A 21538-nucleotide genomic window follows, 5' to 3' on the forward strand; every position below is an offset into this window, starting at 1 on the left:
TTAGCCTGTGTTAGCTTCAAGCGAGCTTATTATGCAGCGCAGGCCTTATCAATTCACTTCTGTCTCAATTAGCATCAGCTTCAATGCTGTCTCTCTTCGGCCGTGTGGAGCTGCATCGATCTACGACTCAATGGATCTCTTGAACGATTTCACACGGACCTGGCCAACACTTCAAACGTATTCATATTCAAAGTATGAGCATATTTAAACACTTTATACTTTATAATGACCATTAATATGATAGCTATCAAAGATATATAGATGAGGTGTCTTTTAGAGCTGGTAATATTTCAGTTTGAATGCGATTTGGCTTCGGCGTAGCTTAAGTGGTTGGTCGATCGCAGAGTGGCTTTTAAAGCAAAACTAGGGTGAAATAGCAAAGCTGTTCTTCAAGCAACAATTACATAAATTTTTCAAAAGGCTTGTTGTTTCCCTCCAAGTCTGATTAAAGTGCAAGGGCAATTTGTTTATCCACTCACGCCCTTGTTAAGTCTGTGCATGTGTGGGGGTGTATGGCCCTGAGATCTATTGATTGCTGCAGGAAGCACATTCTGATGTTACACTGGGCTTCCTGAATTTGATGCCATCTCCTTAGACATTGTATATGAAGGCATTTTGACAGTGTGTGTGTGTGTGTGAGAGAGAGAGCGTGTATTCTTACCTCCCCTCAGACACAGAGACAAAACAGCTCAACCTCTGTCCTTGCTTAAAGACACAACAGCTCTCCATTGACACAGACTTCTGTCTCGCTTGCCCACAATAATAGGCTACAGCTCAGTATTTTTCTGAATAACACTCCAGCCACAGTGCTGCCAGATTCTCCATATTATAAAATTGCTTATTCACAACTTGTGTTGCGTCCCACTTATGGCGCACTTATACAATGTACTTATGTACTCATCCATGTAGTGTATGAATTTTATGTTTATTTTGTCATTAAATATCAGAGTCTAATCCCCCCTCCCCCTCCGCTACGTAATTAAAGCTGCGACAGCTGAGTCCATGAAGTGTCCAACATTCCACACTTCATTTTTTCCGTTAAAGAAGTTCATCATCCGGGTATTTAAAGTGCACTTTTTCTTTTTGGAATTTTCTGTGTGAACGCACAACTCGCACTATTTATACTTAAAAACAGTGGCATGCACAGACCTCCGCGAAGGCAGGGGCGCAAGCGCGTCCCTGGTTTGTTGTGGGTTTCTCCCGCGGTAGAAATCGTGTTCCAGGGGGGAGAAATGGGAACGCGGGGGCACCGCGATGCGACCACAAAGGGCACTTTTGCGATCAAAGGGGCAGGGGCTCAAGCCCCTCCGGCCCCCCCCTTGTGCACGCCACTGCTTAAAAACGTCATAGAATAGTGCATAAGTACACGAATTGGGATGCACTTTTACACTTTTGTTCCATACCGGGTTGTGCGCCATTTATAACTGAATTGAGAATGTTTTTTTAAATTACAATTCCTGAATTTAACTAGAAAAGCAAGTTTGTTAAGATAAAGTCTGGAAAACCTAAAGGTAGGTAGGTAGGTAGGTAGGTAGGTAGGTAGATGGATAGATGGATAGGTGGATGGATAGATAGGTGGATGGATGGATAGATGGAGTGAGTCTAAAAGACAGGGAGAAGGAAAGTAAAAGAGAGGATCTAAGCCAGCAGGTTCTATTCTTGAGTGTGTAGTTTTTGGCAGCAATGACAAAAGAACACACACTCTCTACGTCCCCTGTGCAGGGACCTTATTCCAGCTCTGCCTGCTTATCAGATGAAATCAGACCCGTCTCTTTTCTGCTGCTCAAACTGTCTCCTGAGGAGGCCCAGATCGCTCCTCTGCCTGGGTGTAGTCGCTCTCGCTGGGTCTCAGCCAGTTCTTCCACTTCCTGGGGCTCTCCATTTACCTAAGGTCTATTCAGTTTGTCAGACTTGCTCTAGATGAACTACACAGTGACCTGAAACAGGGATCTTGAATGTTGTCATTGCAGGCTAATTTGGCACTGGTCTAAGGGCTGTTGAGTCATACCCAGACAAAGTATTGTTTTAAAGCTTTGAAAAAAAGTTTAAAAATCCTTAAAGTTTAAAGGTTTATAGGCCATACAGATATATAGGTAGGTAAGTGGGTAGAGCAGTAGGTAGATAGATGAGTAGATAGATATGAATATAAAGAGTAAATTATTTAATTATGAATTTTGCTTCTCAGAGTCCTAAACTTCTGAAGAAAAACCTTAGAAACAAGTAAGTAATGGTAAATGTTATAAAATATTATCGATCACTTCCTCTTTGCCTCTCTGTCCCTAATTCTCATTCCGGATGGATCTCTCCTGTCCCCATTCACAGGTCCCATCCCCCTCACCCCTCTTTTATGCCTGTAACAGTAAGCCTTGTGATTGTGCCCCAGAGCGAAGGCTCTCCCCGAGCTGAACTCATTTGGAACAGAATGCTGGCGGCTTTGAGGGAAAGAGCCAGCATGTTCTAGTCAACCTGCTGAGCGTTCAGTGAGGCCAACACCACTCTGAGACTCATGGGCGCACACATACACACACAGACACACAGATGTCAGCACAACTCGAACAAACACACACTCCAATCAAAGCTCCTTTGTACTGTCCTCTCCCAAAGACAAGGGCTGCCAAACAACATCAGCAGCACCAACAAGCGCAACAATTCGCCATCCACAAAACCCCTCACCAAGCAGGAACTGTTGAATTTGCTCAGGAGCCAGTTGTTGGAACATTTCGACACTGTTAACCAACTTGAAAGGAATCAAAAGAGCAGATTGTAAAGCAAACTCATTCAGCTTGTGTTTTTCTTCTCCGTTCTCTTTTCAAAAGCCCTGGCGAAGACAAAGCCCACATGAAAAGTGTTTAATTTCACATTGACGCTTGTGTAAACAAGCAATCCTCTCAGCCAAAGGTGATCTCTCTTGTGAAATCATTGTGTGAAAACCGACAAATGATAGCGACCAAACCCCACCGCGCACCGGCTCATTGTGCGTGATTGACGGCACATTGACCGAGAGTGATCACAGCCGTTCGTTCATGCTCATATTTAATAGCAACCGAGTTCAGGATTTGTTTGGCGAGTAAATTGTGCGGCTGAACTTTGAAACCTGAGTTGGGGCCCCAGACGCGGAGACAGGGAAGTGATTGGGCCGAGCAGAGCATGCACGCTGATAAATGTTTATTTAGTTTTCGATAACATATCGGCCGGCCTCTTCAGCTTCTGTTGAGTGGAACTGGCTCGACTTCCTGTCTCTCTCTCGTTAATCTCCTCCGGTTCGCGATAGAAACAATCTATCAGAGTCGAGCTATCAGTCGATTGCAGTCAAAGACCCCATAGATTGGCTGTGGGAGCTACAGAGCGACGTTCTCATGGCCAAACGGCTTTGAAATTGGTTTCAGTATGAGCTTTGATTGGCTGTCTGTGTATATGTACACTCTTAAAAATAAAGGTTCCAAAAGGGGGTGTCAATGCCATAAAAGAACCATGTTGGGTTCCCCAAAAAACCTTTCAATAATGATTTTTTCTTAGTGTGAAGAGAGTTTTAATGATCTAAAAAACCTTTGAACCTTTTTCCTTGGATGTTAAAGGTTCTTCATGGAACCAAAGATGCCAATAAAGAACCTTCATTTTTAAGAGTGTAAATAAAAATACAGTCCAGATTGGCACATAAATTGAATTTACTCAAGGGAAGGTACCAGGTTTTTGCACAGCAGCGCTCAGACCTTTTCCCGTTGAGCGTCTCAAGAGTGGTATTTCCTCTGCGAGTTCAAATATCAGGAAAACACGCATGTGTGTAATGTGCCTGCCCGTGCACGCCTGGCCGTCACTAAAGAGGTATAATTCCAAATACCTCAGTGACAGGAGAGTTAATGTGGTTGCTAAGCATATCTGCACTTCCTGTGCTAAATAAGAGTTCCACTGACTGCTTCCTGGCTGGTGGGCTGGAAACACACACTCACACACACACACACACACACACACACACACACACACACACACACACACACACACTCCTACCCTGCTGCAGACATGCAGTGGTAAATGGGCCTGTGCTAGTGTGCTCATGTAGAGAATAATTGCATTACTGAGGGGGGTTGCCCAACTCAATGTTTTCATGCTGCATCCATTCGACAGGAAATGAGCATTTTCCCGATTAAATGATCACTGCAATGATATAAGATTTGGTCGTCTGTCAATTCACTTCTTTCCTGTTAGATTTATTTATTTAAATTTAGACCCTTTGACCTTTTTACTACTCTAGCCAACGCTAAAAATGACACTAGCCATTACAGCATGGGGTTACGTAGGCATGTGTAACCCTGTAAGGTAACATTACAGTTCCACCGTGCAGCCATGCAGACATGTAAACCGTATGTGTGTAATGGTCTCTCACACTCAAGACGGCTAGCCGGTCATTCCGTGAAAGCCAATCCTGATGCCGTGGGTCAACTGTCCATCATGCTGGAGTGAGATTTCATAGCGTCCAAGTTCTTTAATTACAGAAGTAAGGCAGTGGAGCCAAACCAAAGTTCAGGGTGTATAGTACGCTGCAGGGTATTAGCATTTTATCAGGTGATCTGAGCTCTCTGGGTAAGTAATAAAAGTCATAAATTAGAAATCTTATTTATTTATTTATTTATTTTTTGCAATGGACGTGTGATTAGTATCTAATTTCTTTTTTGATATTTTGGTTTGATAATGATTTCTTGATCGTATTTCACCCCAAAGCAAAAATTATAAAATTATATTTTGCGTAAATACAATAAAGCCTAATTTTAAGACCATTAATATTTTTTTTTACTGTAATGTATTTTCTTTGCATATAATTATTTTTTTTTTTTTTAATTTTCACAATGCAAAAATAAATCTTAAAGATTTCCACAATGTTATCTTTATGATTTATTTTTTCATTGTGACAATTTAAAAAAACAATAAGCAAAGAGAATACATACTGGAAATCACTAGAAATTTGTATCATTTATTTTTGCTTTGTGACAATTAAATAAATTTTAAAAAAAATAAGCAAAGAAAATACATCACAGAACAAAAAAATATTAATGGTCTTAAAATCAGGCTTTATTGTATTTATGCAAAATATAATTTCATATTTTTTCATTTGGCTTCGGGGAGAAATATGATATGAAATATTATCATTATCAAAACAAAATATCAAAAAGGAAATTAGAAAGGTTTTGCATCTTATTCTAAAAATATGATGCCACACATATAATAACACAATAAAAGAAAAGGACTTTTAAAATATATATATATATATATTTTTTTTTTTTTTTTTTTTTTTTTAAGGTTATTTAGTGTTTAAAAGTGAAAGTGTCATCGGTCATGTATGCGTGTGTCTGTGCATAGGTGGAGTTTTGAGTCTGCATCTGTGTGCTTGCTAGTGTGTGACCTGATTCAGCTAAGTGTGGCGAACTCTCTCTCGCTCTTTTATGGATCAGACTGCATAACAGTGCGCCTGACAGGCTCTGCAGTGCCATGCAGAGTAGCCGTGCCTAGTTTAGCGTAATGCTTTTACGCATGGCTGCATTTACTCTTCCCGGGTAGGGTAGCCCCGTAGAGGGCAGATCCAGGACCTTTTTAAAGACTGATATAATCTGTGATATTTATGGGCAGATGTGGTGAGATTACGCTGGATCCGAGGAGGAAAGAAAAAGAGTGTTAGGTTATTCCCAACAGGAGGGATCTGGGATGCACTGGTGGCTTTGATCACAGGTCACCTCTAAAAGGCTGCTCTCTCTTGGCAATCTCAGAAGATATTTTTTCCTTTTTTTTCCTGAATATCGAAGGTTTCAGAAGTAAAGCTCAACCCCCTTTCTTTTGTCTCTCTCTCTCTCCCTCATTTCTTTCCATCTATTACTCACTTAACCCTGTTGAAGGCCTGACACACCACCACTGGCTTGTCACTCCCAATTACTCAACTCTCTTTCTTTTAATCCCTCCATTCTTTGTCTCTCTCTCAATTTTTCTCTCTCTCTGGCTCTTTTACCCTTTTTAGTCTCCTTTTCTCTGCCCTTGCTCCTTTACTCATGCCAGTTTTCAACAGGCAGGGCTCATTTCTCCGCTTCCAAGTACCTTCACCAGTGTGACATTAGCCTGCGCACCTCACCGTATCAGCTAGCGAGAGATCTCTTCTGAGGGACAAGATGAGAGATGAAGGGCTGGGAGGGGGAAGAGGAGAGGCCTCTGTTGTCATTGAGATAGGGCCAAAACAGTTTCCTTCAGCTTCAGAAAGAGGCCCTCGCCGCTAGTCTTAGCTTATCGCTCTGCTAGCAAAGCACCTTTGGCCTCTGTGGTGATGTTTGTGCCTGTGTGGCTGCTCGTGTCGTGGGAGAGTTAAGGAAGTCTGGCACTATTTTTACAGCAGCAGCTTTATTTTATTCTGTGCCTGATTGGAAATTGATAGAAAATTGTTGTTGTTTTTATCATTAGTCATTAAAATATGTCTTTTAAATTCAAACTAGGCTCACTGGGAAAACATGCCTCTACCTACATTTTTGCATAACTCCAAAGACGTAGCCTACCTATACAAACAATTCACTGCAGTTCCCACCTGAAATGAACACTTGAGGCAGTAAAACAACAACTTTTATTCCTTTTCACACAAATTTTGATTACAGGGGCAGAATAGTGATTAACAAAGGCTTATTTTTGCATGGTTCCTTGTACAATACTGTTACTGCATAAAAAAACTTTTACCATAGTACATGATTTGTAAACTAATACATTTTGATGTTTGCGTCATATAATCAGCTCCATATGACTTTTCTAATGTAGTAAACTTGGTCGGTAGTGCACTTGGTACAGCACTTCGCTTGCAATGTGGAATACTCGAGTATGTTTTGGATAAAACTTCCTTTTTTCTCTTTAAAAGTGTCGCGTATCGTGTAAGAAGCAATGTAACATCAATTTGCTGAAATGTTACCACAAGTACGTATTTCCACAGAGTCTGGTTGTTTAAATTTAAAATCACATTATGTTACCAGAGCTAAAACATTTCTCTTTCTTTGTGTTTTCACTTAGCCTTCTGTTAGCAAGCTAACAGTCCAAGCTAACTAGCTTAGCATAGTACTAACTGGTCAAGAAAAGCTATTTTGATACACACAAGATACACAACAACTGCATCAAATTTCGTCTTGACATCACAAACCCAACTGTATTTGATGAGTTAGCATATAACTAAAGTCAAAATTCATTTTAAGACTATTATGGCAGCTTCAGCTTTATATTTTCTGCCATTTTCAGCACAAGACTGTGGGAAATATTACCCCAATGCATGCATTTACACCTTGACTCACTTTAAATACCACTATAAATACAATCACAATCTGAGCACCTTTAGTACAGGCTAGTTATTTTAACCTACTATGCTTTGGGAGAACCAATCCTAATTTGCATAATATTTAGGACAGATTGTATGCAAATCTAGATGCAGCCAGGCTCTCCACAACACCACGATCATCACGTAAAGGGTGTTTGCTCTCAGAGGAGGGGTCGAACCCACAAACGAGTTAAAATTACAATCCGTAGAAGATTAGATAATCAATAGATTTAATCAGTCCTTCTATCTAATCCATCTCAGTTGTGGCCTAGCCGTGATATCACCTCCAGTCAGAGAGACCTTTCTCCAGGTCACGGCAGCAGCTGGTTCTCCGCATCTCTAAACTCCCTAAAGCCGCTTTTCAGATTATCGCCAACAACAGGTAATCAGCACCTCGTCTTGGCACGAAAGGCTTATCAACTGCAAAGTGTACATTATTCACTTTAACTGCCTTCTCTATAGAAACATTCGCTTCTTGTTCACTGGAAGAGCGTCTGTCGTAGCGTTCAACCTCAGTCCCCTGAGGCTCACCTCAGCTTAGCTTGTGTAGCGTTATCATCAAAGTTTTATTTCCGTTCTCATGAGTCATACAAATGACATAAAGATTTAGTTTTGGTAGCTCAGTCTGTGTTCGATGGGTTAAACATGCTGACCTGCGTTGCAGACCGAAGGGATGTTTTTGTGTTTCATTACGCAGGCTTATCTGACTAGCGTGTAATGATTTCCCCCACCACCACCACCTTAATATCCTAAACTAATAGCATTAGCCAGCTGTTACATGCATCTAAAGATCCGGCACAGAGATTGAGACATTTCACAGAGCGAATACTTTTGGTACAAAAAATATGAAGTGCTTGCCATTCAGAACACCCATAAACATTGATTTGAGAGAAAGAGATCCCATCATCTGAGCTCATGGTAATATAACCATGGCACATTAACAGTGTATAGCAAGATGGAAGAGCATCTTTACCCCACAATGGCCGAACCTCAGGGCTAAGATTGTTTCTCCTCATAACAAAACCCTCAGCTCACTCTCTAAAGCTCTGAAGTGTAAACGTCCTAAAGTCGCCTCCAACTCTGTATCTATTTCTTTCCCTTTTTCTCAATTTCCTTTAAACATGAGATCCTGACTCATATTCTTTTGTAATGAAGGGCATAAGGACACAGTGACGAAGAAGCTTTTCCTCAGGCAGGTGTCTGCGCATGGGTCTATGTGTGAAGGGAGGGGAGGAGAAGACAAGAGCCGTCCCACAAAAATGAGGACAGACACTCTAATTGGTGATAATGGCTGAGGTAGAGAGTGATTCTCGCTTGGGAACAAAGCGGCCTTTATTGCCTCTGTGCATCTGACCCTTTCACACACTGCAAAAACTAGAGCTGGAAACTACAGATTTTTCTAGACATTTTACTAAAATGTCATTTTAAAATGTCATATTAGGGGTTATGGATAAGTGATTCAATTTGAGTGTATATTTTATAACTTTTTTTATTTATGTATATTAATGTATTTATTAACATTTTTGATTTTAATGTTTTATTTTTAATATATTTAGAAAAAAAATACTATAGAATTTTAATATTATATTTTAATATTTATATTTAGTGTATTTTTCATTGATTTCTTTTTTTTTTTTTTTTTTGGAAATTTCTATAATGAATATATATTTTTAGATAAAGAAAAAATATATTCATTTATTCAAATTTCCAAAAAATTTCCAAATTCCAATTGTAGTTAAACAAAAGTATAGCAGTCAAAATGCAATTTTTGACCGCTATACTTTTGTTCAACTACAATTGTAAGGACAGAGAAAAGTTGTCGACTGTAGAGTCTAGCTGATAAGTGGGCTTTCTGGTGGAAAATGGTTACATATCCATCTCCAGTCCCCCCATCTCCATCAAATGAACTCTCATGTGCTATTAATCAGCCCAGAGAATGAAGATGACGTCAGTAGAGAGCGAGAGAAACAGAGATGGAGGGGGTGACTTCCCTGTTCTCCAGATGTGTAATAGAACTAGAGAGGGGAATAAAAGCGTGCAGTAAAAAGGATCTTGTAAAACAAAATGGACGCCTCTTTCCTCTCCTGGTCTTAACAATCTCAAATTCCCTCTTCCTCTCTAACGGAGGGGAGGCCTCCCTATCAGGAGCGCGAAAATGCTTACAGTTACAATTTCACTGAATGCCCTGCTTTTGTCATGGTGAATTATGGGACTGCAGAAAGCTTACCACATTTTTTACCACATCATACCATATTTTCTCGTAATATTTTGAACATATGGCAGATGTGTTTCCATAAGCTTAGCAGACTAGTCTCTGTATCTTAGCTCTTGTAGTATCAGCAGAGTATTATTTAGAAGTATTTAGTAGGGATGCGCAATATGTACTGATACCATATTGTTTATTTGACAAATAGGAAAACAGCTTATAAATCATACTAAACAGGTTTGGCTATACTTGTGAAGGCCACATGTCCTCACTTATAGAGTGAAATATTATGACAACCAACTAGTAAGGACATTTTACTGGTCCTCACTAGTTAAAAAGGCTTATAAATCAGCCAAAACATGTTTTTATTGAAATCTAGTGTTTTGCACGTATCATATATATGAACTCAAACCTCCTTTTGTGTTCTTTGAACAACCTTTGCCCTTTGACGGTCCACAAAACCTCTAAAGAAGACACTCTGATTTTCTGGTTCTCCTTCATTCTTCTTTCCAACCATCCATGCACTATTTCCGCTTTACCTTTCATTCCCTCCCTCTGTAGTTCCTGTCATAGGGTAGTTGACGCCCTGTGTTTCAACCTGACCTGAGACTGACCCGGGCCAGGGGCCGTTAGCAAGCCCGCACTCATTAGGCTGCATTTGGCATCATTAAGCTGATTTGTCTTTGCTGATCACTTTTCAAGATGGCACTTAAAGTGCCTGGCTGTTATTCTTAAAAGGGCTCCAGACTGCCCCTCCTAAACTTTACAGTGTGAAGGGTTATAAACCCAAACGGGTGTGAGCCGTTACGTGGAGTGGTCGTGGGTTCGCGACCTCACCAAAACAAGCACAGGTCTGTCTCAGCTGCACTGGTTGGATGGTAGCTTAAAATGAAGGAATGAAAAGGTTTGGGCACCTTTAGTACTTCAACTGTCATGTAAATAAAAGTCAAAGTGCAAATGGAAAATGCAACCAAAGACATCCTCAGTTTTGCCAACAGCATGTTTTGTCTCTCACAGTTCTTACGTAGCACTTTTCCATGATGATGATGTGCCACTGTGTCTTTTCTCTATCGGTGCCTTGAGGTCTTGAATGCCCAGTTTATGTGACCAGGGTCAAGCGGTCACTCTTAACAGAGGCTCAGGCTAGTTCACAGGCATAATGTGGGTTCCATAACATCTGGCAACCATAAAGTGACATGGCCGCCTAACCTTTAGTCTTAATAGGGGTGAGGGGGGTCCTTCTAAATGTATGACCATCATCTCAAGGTCATACAACCATTGTATGTAATACAGTTCAACACTGGTGTATAATATCAGAATATATATATAATCAGATAAGATCAGTGTGAATGAATGATTCAGTGACAAATACAGTTTTTAACAGTCACTTTTCGCCATTATTTAAAGCATCAAGTTGCTTTCAATGGGTGATTTAGTCTATTTTGATCGCTACCGTAGACATCATTGTTTATATCCGAACTATAACCATTTATCCCAGTGCTTCTGTGATAATTTGAAAATTTGTAACAGAAATACTGATACTGTGTGGTTGAAAAGACTGTTTGTGAAGCTGTTTCATACCTATGCATGAAAACTGCTCTCTCTGAGTTAACGGCAGCGCAAACGCAGATTGGAATGTTTTGGTGTGATTTTGTCGCAAAAAACATTTAATTTTAATTTTATTAATTGAAATAATAAAAAACACATTTTCTTTATTGGCATCAAAAGATACGTAAAAATCCTGGCATAGGCTATTTCCGATGTTTATCTTAAAAACAATTGGTAAAACTGTCAAAAATGACAGCAACAAATTGCTAATCGTGAATAAAACACTTCCTCTCGAGGCCTTGCATGTTTCAGAAAGTCTTTTGAGAAGTTGAGAAGAGTCAGAGTGAGGGCAACTGTTCTCAGTTCTAGTGAGAGTTTTGTTGGTTGACACTTTCGGCAGATGCTTCACGAAAACAGCGTTTTGGGCCTAATGCATGTACTCACATCTTCCTCTTTCCATTCTCGGTTCTTATTCGTCTCATTTTTGTGTCTTTTCTCCCCTTTGAACATTACGCTTGTACAGAACTAGAGTCAGACCGGGCTTTCAGATGCAAACCGGCCGATAAGGTAGTGAGAAAGGAAATGTGCTCCCTTTCTCAGATGGGCTTTAGCTAAACCAGGCGTTCACAGTTAGCAAATGGGGTTTAAAGGTTAAAGAAAGATAAACACAACAGAGCCCCCTATCACCACTTATGTTTGCAGGCAACATGTCCCACCAGGGATATTCAGACTACATGTCTTGGAGCTATGAGGAAAAAAAGATGGAATAAACTTGGGAAGTTTATACACAAAGAAAGAGAAAAGAACACGTAGCCCCCTAGCTAGCACCAAGACCTCTTGGTGGGGGCGACTTAGCCTGCTGAGAAACAGAGAGAAGAACACAGGGAAAAGAGGGGGAAAGAAAGTGAAAAAGAAAAAGAAGTCAAGAACTATCATCTCTCACTCTTTGTCTGTTAGGTTGATCCCTTTTCAGATGAAAAGTGCCACTTTTCAGTCAGTCTGGGTTATGTTAAATAAGGAACATTAGCCAAAGCAATCCTGTTAACAGCATCGGTATTGAAAAAAAGGGGAAGACAATCTTCTTAAGTGATTAATCTCCATGAGAAAGTGGCGTCTTTGAAGAGAATCATCCACCTTAAAATTTCAGCTGATCCGTCTGCGCCCTATCCGTCAGCAGATATTCACAGTTTATCCCTCAAAGACGGTAATGCGTTTCTTTCCTGGCTACCAAAGCAAACATCTCTGTCAACTGAGGACGTAACATCAAAATTGATACGCTATAATTCTTTGGTGACCCATTTCAATTTGTAAGGATTGAGCCTCCACCAGCATGAGATGAAGACTTAACTGCGAAATACCTTAGAATTAGTAGAAATTTGTGAGATATAATTTTAAATGAATTAAAGTTTTGTTTAACGTAATAATCAAAGCAAAGATAATCATTTTTGAAGGGCATCACAATATTTGAAGGTCTGTGGTGTCAAAAAATTTGATTTAGACAAGTTTAGAGTTTAAAATATATAAACAGGGGTGCTGAACGTCATAGCGACTTTTAAACGTCTGTTGTAAGTGTGTTGTGATTTTTGCTTTAAAAAAAGAAATATGTTTTTTTTTTTTTTTTTTTTTTTTTCGTTCTTTGCCAAAAGTCACACAGAAGAAGCTAGATTTCAGGATTTAGGGGCTTGCACACGTTTTCTCTCTCCCTTTTCCATTCCTCCTCCTTTTTTCTCTCTCTCTTTCTGTTAAATAACGGTGAATGATGATCGTTTGTGGGTGTCTGACGTAGGTCGTAATGAGGGGGTGAGGTGAGAAAAGCAAACAGATTTGCTAAGGCTTCACCTCATTAGCTGAATAAGTGTGTGTGCGCATGCATTTCTTAAGTGAACATGCAAGTGTGTCTATTTGTAAAGCAAAAGGTCCCACTCGAGTTCCACTCAAGCCATGAGGTTCTCGTTAGCTTAGCGTTAGTGTTAGCGCAGTATTTGCCTTCAGCACAAATAAAACTTTTGCACTTGCTCAAAGAACAGCTTAGTTAGGCAAGGTTTGGTTTTGCACTTTGAAGATTAGTAAAGCGGTTTTGCTATCAGTACTATTTTTGCTCTTATCTGACCACACTAAATACACATCACTCAAGTGGCTAACTAGCTTAGCCTAGCAGAAGACCACAATTCAATTATGGTCTTCTGTGGACTTGTAGAACTGGAAATAAGATATTGAGACATGAAATTACTAATAAAATATGTCTTTCAAAAAATCTCTAAAAGACAATCTGTGTGCCATTTTGAGTCTTTGTGTGCAACAAATCTTCGAAAAAGTGTGTGTGCGTCTGTGTGTAATTGGTGGTTTTCTGAGGCAGAGGGGGGAACAGACGGCGGGTTTATGGGCTGAAATTCTCTCAGCTATAACTACCTCTAATGAGCTCCACTGCATTGCCCTCCGCCACTTACACGGAGGTTAGAGAAAACAGAGAGAGAGAGAGAGCGACAAAGAGAGAGACTGAAAGAAAGATCGAGATCAGCAAATAGGTGCAGAAAGACTTGCAGAGGTCTTCCTTTTCACAAGCTCTGTGTGTTTTGCGTGTGTTTATGTGGCAGTACGCAGCCTTGTGGTTTTGTGTGGGCGGAATTTGTTTTCTTTTTTTATTGCGAACTAAAATGTACGTGCTTAACAGAGTCAGGCTTCAGGCTGTCTTCCTTCCCTTGAACTTGAGAGATACTGTTTTTTTCCATAAAACATGCACAGAATAAGTGAAACTGTATGTGTTTTGCAATTTGGGGGGTTGTGCTATCTTGAACTAACTAACTTACTAACTTTCTCTGTTTTTTTCTTTTTCTTTTTCATGTTTCTGGACCTGCTTTCTACCATTTCTAGGTAAGTGTCAGTCGTTTTTTCTGATATACACTAATCTGGTGAGTTGTGAATGTGGAGATGCATGAGTTCATGTTAAACCTAAGCAAGGGAGGATCTGGGTAAAATGGTTTTGCGGTAGCGGCTTTTGCAGTGCACACACACACACACAAACTTAGAAAATGTAGTGAAACTGCAGCGTAGGCCAGCGTGGCTTTAAGATAGACCGAGACACACACCACACTGACTGTTACCGCGGCCGAGACGGTTTACCACCCAACTCTAACATACAACACACAGTCTTATCGGAAAGGTACACAGCAGTACACCTCTATGGTTTTGGTTTTTGAATTCTTTGTGGGGAAACCAAACCAAAAACCGTTTTTTTTTTTTTTTTTTTTTTTTAAAGACAAAGAGATCCAAATCTAAAGTGTGGGCGAAATGATAGGGTGACTGTAAGAAAATATGTTTTAAAGGAATTTTCTGAGTTCAAGTTAAGCGCTGTTGTCAGCATTTGTGTCTTGATGTGAATTACCACAGAAAATAATTACCTAATGTGCTTTCACATTGTCTGAAAATTGTATCCAGTCTTTCAACTTTTTTTTTTTTACCATGTTGCTCCACCTACAAGAGTGGTAAATGTAAATAAGAAGAATTAATAATGATGATTATTATTATTATTATTACTACTACAACGTTAACATTTAATATAATAGTATTATTTAAATGATTAAGTAAAATGTTATTATTAAGTAATATTATTTATTATAATAATTTAAATAAAAAATATAATATTTTTTGAATATAATATTTTAGGAAGAACATCATATTTTGGCTTTTTAACCCTCCAGAATGCTGGTTTACTTCCATGATATGTTAGAATTACGATTTTTGAATAAAAAGATAAAATTGAGCGATGACTCAAAATGATTTTTTGTGGTAATAAATCATATGCCATAAGTGCTGTTGATATAGCTTAACTTGAACCTGTACATTCCTTTAAAGGTCAAATTGATTTGTAAGTTTCACAAAGGGCAGAATTGAAAGGGAAGTGAGTATCCTTGTGTGCAAAGTATCACATGCCTTCAAAAATCATTCTGCTGAGCATTTCTTCAAAAAGCATGGCTAACGCATGAACGTTGGATGAACACGCTACTAAGTGGATATCTGATAAGGCCACTCTTCCTTCAGTAAATCTATTTCCCCTCGAAAGTCTCTGGGCTTAATGTGTGGGGCTAAATCATGTGAATCATCATGTAGGTCAGGAAGAGCCGCATAACTCTCTTACTACATCATCACACAATCGCTTTCTCTCTATCCCTGACTTTTTCTCCCTTCATCACCATTCAGCAAGTGTACAGTGGAGCTGACTTCTGTTGTGATGGTGATGCGAGAAATGTCAAGGAATAAAAAAAGAGCTGACGGTAGTTTGTGGAGGAGTGTGTGTGTGAAGGAGGTAGGCACACCCTTGCGGGTTTCTGTATCTCTCAGCTCTCATTAAACTTTAATGGCTTCCTCTCCTGGCTGGCACGAGGCTCCACTTTTCACTCAGCGAGCAGGAAAAAAGCCTGAAAGAGCGAGCGAGTGAGAGAGATGCAAGTGTGCATACTGAGCAGGTAGATCAGAGCGAAGGACAGGAAGGACTAATGCTGACAGTCTCAGCACAACTCAGCGAGACACATGCTAGTGTCTGGCTGCGGAGAGCAGCGTCTGCTTCTGCGGAGCGAGACGCCGCCGATTCAGCTGTGGTGACGGTTTTCAGCAGACACCTCGTATAGTTTTGCACTTTCAGCTGTGATGTATGCAACTACGCTCTAATCATAGACGTCATTCAAAGCTGCACTTGTGCTTTGAACCAGAGTTATAGACAGTTTGAACCAGGGTATTGACAGATTCCTCTGTCTATAGACCTTAAGTAGCCACGCCCCTTTTCAGTGTGTTCTATCTTCCGGTTTGTATTTTCACAGCATGAATGTAAGATCTTAAGGATTTATGAATGAGCCGCTCATTTTAAAATCTTCCCAGTCTACTGACATTTGTTATGATATCCGCTTCAAACATTACAATGCCCGTGATAACTTTCGTTAACGCTAAAATAAGTAAATCCATTTCACTAGCTAATTACACTTCGACAACAATGTCATAGAAATATACAGAGCTACCGTAAAAACTGAAGTTCAAACACAATACCAAATGGAATTACAAAAATAGTGACTGTTTTCAAACAGGTTTTTTTGAACACTCCACCCAATGGTCAGACATATAAATTGTCACCGCTCCCAAACTCACCTCACTTGTTGAACCATTGTTTCTATATTGGGCCAGTTGAGATGACCAGTGTTGTTATGGTTTAAAAAATGTTTTGAAACGTTGTTTACACTTCTCTTGTGTTAATTTGGTATTGGAGAAAGTATTTAAACCTTTAAGAGAAAAAAGATCTCACTGTCCTTCTTTTCTCATAAAGAAAGCCGTGCTGCTGTGATTACATCTTTATAGTAGAACTTTACAAGCCTTCTTGGCTTCTGTGATAGCGTCACCTGAAAGACCTACAGTTTTTCTGCCCAGCTCTCGTCAGTCTTATATCCTCTCCGGCCAGTCATTCTGTTTAAAGAGAGAGAGGAATGTGGAGAAATGAGGGAGAAAAAGAGGGAGAGAAGAATGGCGCTCTGTGTTCCTGGTTAGCGGCGACCATAACTGAAGTGAACTGAGACCAGAAAAACTGTGCCTGTCACTTTAAGAGCCAAAACAGGCTTGTCTGCAGTAACTCTGCAGAGAGAGAAAGAGAAGATGGAACATCTGTAGTCTGGGCCTATAGCCTTCTGGCTAGACTGCTGAAACTTATTGACTTCCTGTGTGAGTGAAAGAGAGAGAAAGACAGAGAGGTAATGTTGGCTTAGTTCCATGCCCATTTTTTTTTCAATGACCTTGCTTGCAAATTGCATAGAGACCTTCATAAGTGAACATTTCACAGGAAAAAGACAATTTTACATTATTAGAAATACTTTATTTTAATATATTTCACATGAGATTGAGTCTATGTTTTAATGAAGTTGTATTCACAGCTGCATGAAGCCAATATTGCTGATGTTACATGCAGACTTTCTTCCTTTATTTTTTTCTTCCATTTCTCTCTGTCTTACACACATACTCATGTTTGCATAGCTATGTACTTGAGGATATGCAATAGACCTCGGTAACACTTTAGTTTGGGGAACGCATATTCACTATTAACTACGACTTTTGCCTCAATAAGATCTTGATTTGCTGCTTGTTAATTAGTTAATAAGCTAATTGTATCGTTTAAGTTTTGGTATTGGGTAGAATTAAGGGGTGTAGAATATGGTCATGCAGAATACAGCATTAATATGTGCTTTATAAGTACTAATAAATGGCAAATATGCAAGCTAATAAGCAACTAGTTAAAAGTGAGAATTGTTCCCCATACTAAAGTGTTACGTAGACTTCTATCGTTGGTAAGATGCTTGTTTTTTAATTTTTTTTTAAATTATTTAATTATTATTTAATTATTATTATTCATTTATTTTTACTTTTTTACAAATCATTTGACATTTCTAAACCCATACACACAAACTTACTCGCATCCACCCTTGTAGACAGTGTCAGGGCTTTAGGCCTAGTTTTAACACTATTTCATCTATAAGATCCTTGTTAACTTCCGCATAATCCACCATGCCATCGTTCATTGAATAAACAACCTCCATTAAGTAACTTGTTGACGAATCAGCGCTCTCATCACTCCCAAATGTTATGAGTTGTTGTCTTGAGCATGTGTCCAATGAGATAATTAGAGCTGATTGCTCAGTGTTTATTCAGGGACTCCACAGAGAATGACTATGTTGTCAGGAGCTGTTTTGTCATGCATGCGTACACACATACACAACGATTTAGTCGTACTGACCCTGCTGACTGCTAAACAGATCTGATAGAGTGTGAGGGGATGTTCATATACCATCTGAGCTTTTTCACTTGCACACACAGGGCTTCAACGGTGCATTTGACTGCTCAACCCAGCTCAGACTGTAAAATGTATGTTAAAAAAGAGCTGTAGGCTCAGAAAAACACAGTAACTGGTGGGGAGGGGTGCGCTTGTTTGAAGCATGTGCAGTATGAAGACATGTGGAGCGTAAAGGGCAGAGAAGTCTGGCATTACCCACAATCCCCCACACCCCACACTCACCCCCACCTGAGCGCCACCTGCTCATCTGTCTGTCCTTGCACTGCAGTCAAAATGCGCAGAGACCCCCCACCGCATGGCTGGCATTTGCTCTCTCCCACACACACAAGCGCACTGTCCTCCTCCTCAGCAGTCACAACACATTGTGACCCCCTGCACCTCCCCTGGCATGGGGATGTATACACACACATACACATACAAAGTGAGAAAATACTCGACCTTTTCAGCCTCTGTCCCAAATTAAGCAAGCCAAATGCACATTTAACAGTTGTTGCATTTATTCTGATCTGAGCTTTCTCTTAGCATGAAACCCATATCATTCCTTGATGGGGCACCCACATTTATATTTTATAAAATGTGAGTAAATCATAACAGTATAAAAATGTCTAGACAACTCATATGGCAAAAATTATATATATTTTTAATAATACATTTTTGTTAATATAGATATATTTGCATACATATATCTTTGATTGTCTATTCAAATATATTTATAGTTAAAAATACTTTTTAAAATATATATTTTTTGGCGTTTGAAGTACATTTTGAAATATGCTTTTTGCTTAAAGGGTTAGTTAACCCAATAATGAAAATTCTGTCATTAATTACTCGCCCTCATGTCGTTCCACATCCATAAGACAAGTAACAAAGTCAGAAAACATCCCTTTAAAACGAAGGCCAAGTTAATTGAAATGCTGTTTACCGAGAGAGAACTTGTAAAAAAAAGAGGTGACTCTGTTAAAGAGTAAAGAACCCATCAGGAAAGCTTTACAGGCTCTTATCCTTTCACATCCTACTTTAAACAGGAAATGGCTTAGACAAAATGGCTTGATGTTTCTCTCGCTTCCATATTGGGTGTTGATATATGTTTCCCTTTTTCTGCTGATCTCTGGCCAGTTTGTCCCAGAAGAATGTTTGATGTGATGTAAGTGAATGAATGGAAAAATAAAAACAGGAATGAGTGCACAAACAAAACGTAGCAGGGCAATTTTACGCACATCAAATCATTATTCCAATGCTGACATATGATTGAAAGGTGTTAAATCATGTATAATATCAAAACAAAGCATTAAAATTGAGAATGGCCTTGGTTTGTAGAGCTCTAGCACGAGTTCAGGCTGAGTGAGTGGCGTCTTTGGGAGCAGATGCAAAAGAATGAGCTCATTGTTTATGGTTGAAACCTGGTGCAAATCTTCCCCCTAAAATGCTCACAGCTGCCCAACTGCTGTTCAGAGAACTGCTGGCACAAGAACGCTCCAGCCAATGCCTTGAGAGATTAAGATGTCTGCCATCAGGGCACAGGCAATCTTTTGCATTATAGCATGTGGTCATGTAAGGCAATGCTTTGGCTGGTTGACTTCAGCAGCAGTGTGCTCATTTGTTTGCTTTTGTTGGGTTAGACTCTAGGGCTTTGTTCACACTGCACATAAATCAGATTTGGATTTCAAATCCGATCTTTAGCTCTGACTGTCCGCTCATATTGTAAGTGATGAAATCTGATCTGTTTGTTCTGTGTGTGATTCATTATATATCTATAATAGCGATGTTATCATCAGGAAATTTGGTCTCTGTCTTTGATTAGACCGTTTACATTGAAAATCAGATTTCAAACTACATATGAATGTGATTTTTTTTTTTTTTTTTTTTTTTTTTTAATTGGGTCTGTAAACATTCTGGGTTTGAAACAGATTTCATGTTTTGTTGCAGTGTTATTTTAGTATTCTTTGTATTTTATTTTCATTTTAGTCATTTTGTTTTGTTCTTTTGTCATTTTTTTTTATTTTAGTTTTTATAGCTTTAAAGTTTTTTTTTTTTTTTTTTTCGGTTAGGGTTTGTTAGGGTTAGGGTTAGTTTAGTTAGTTTGCCAGGCAACAATTCTCATTTTCGTTTAAGTTCAAGTTTTTCATGCAATATTTACATTTTATTTAAGTTTAGCTTTATTTCAATACCAAAAATTATTTTTAGTTGTTTTCGTTTTAATTGTGAAAACACCAGTGTTTTGTTGCAAGTCAGACTTCAAACAATGCAACAGATTGAGAAATTTGTGCAAAGCAAGCACACACCTGTGTGAAGAAGACAAAAGTTTTGTGGTAACTGGATGAGCCTGTGCCGACTATTTGTGTTACCAAAACACACGCCACAGAGACCAAAACATCCTGTCGAACAAGGTTATTGAAATGCAGCTCTGCAGGTGAAAATGCATAAGTTGGAATGCTTTAAATTGCAAAGATAACATCTACGATGAAGGCAGAAAAAGAGGAGAGAAGAGTATGTTAACTTTAGTTAGACAACCTCCAATAACAAGGCCAACACAGAGCTCCTTTCCCTTTACTCTGAATCAGAACGCCATTGGCATTGTAGCTAATTCGATCATGCTTTCAGCTACCAATCTTTAATTAGAAACTGTGTTTAAATCTGAAAAAGTCTGCAGATTCTGGATATGGTTAGTTATAGTTTTGCATGTACAGTCACAGGAAATCAAAAGATAATAATGTAAAAATAACTTTTTGAAACTACATCGAGCTAAATCGAAAGTTCTTGTCTTGTAAATAGGCCCTCTTAAGACAAGTTGAATTGCGACTTCCTTCCATTTTGTGCTTTATTTTATTTCAACCTCCCCACCTCTTCTGTTCCTTTCCACCATCTCTTTTCCTGGTGTGGAAAACGCACTCCTCTGAGCCAAGATACAGGCGATGAGAACAGCAGGAAACACGCCCCTCTTGCTTGCTCGGAGACCACGAACACTGTCCCACTCAGAGGAAGGGAGAAAGTGAGGATATGAGAGTGTCCGAGAGTGGAAGAGACAGGGGAACCTTAGAGGAGGCATGTCAGTGGAAAATCCTGGGTCTTGCCAACTCATGCTGGTACATCCTACTCCTCATCCACACACCCCCAACCCCGCTGTAACTTCCCCCTTTTTCTCTCTCTCTCTTTCTTCGCTGAGAGTTAGCCTTCTTCCGATTTTTCTCACTCAGGATTTTACTGAGCACAAACTGCATCACAGGCTGACTGGGGAAATATAAAAGCGGAAGCCTCAGCCAAGCCAAGGAACGCACTCTTGAGTCAATGTGGAAAATTATGCAAAGCTTCTTTTTTTCCCCTCAAATGCTTTCCTTATGCATGATTGTGAATGGCAGTTTAAGTTGCAGTAATCCTTTCTGTCATTGAAAAGTTGTGATTGTGTCACTTTGAGAAGCACTTCTGAATCAGACCGAATGGGAGAGATCTTGTCTCCCTACCTTGCCTATCATTTCCACATTATAGAGTGAACTAAATATGTTCCCTTGTATTCTGTATCTTTAAACGTCTAATACTAACATTGCCACAGACAAATCAAGATGGCACAGAGAATGGCTTGTGGCAAGAAAAGCAACACTATTTACGAAATGTTGTTTTGTAATGTAGCTGTGGACTTGGA

General features: G+C 39.4%; 1 protein-coding gene across 1 annotated transcript in view; it reads left to right on the forward strand.

The window, feature by feature from the left end:
- Window positions 1–21538, forward strand: part of skia (v-ski avian sarcoma viral oncogene homolog a) — a 71393-nt gene that overhangs the window by 17254 nt on the left and 32601 nt on the right. The gene's annotated exons all lie outside the window — the stretch shown is intronic.

Source organism: Ctenopharyngodon idella, chromosome 8, assembly GCF_019924925.1.
Source record: "Ctenopharyngodon idella isolate HZGC_01 chromosome 8, HZGC01, whole genome shotgun sequence".
Classification (NCBI taxonomy): Eukaryota; Metazoa; Chordata; class Actinopteri; order Cypriniformes; family Xenocyprididae; genus Ctenopharyngodon; species Ctenopharyngodon idella.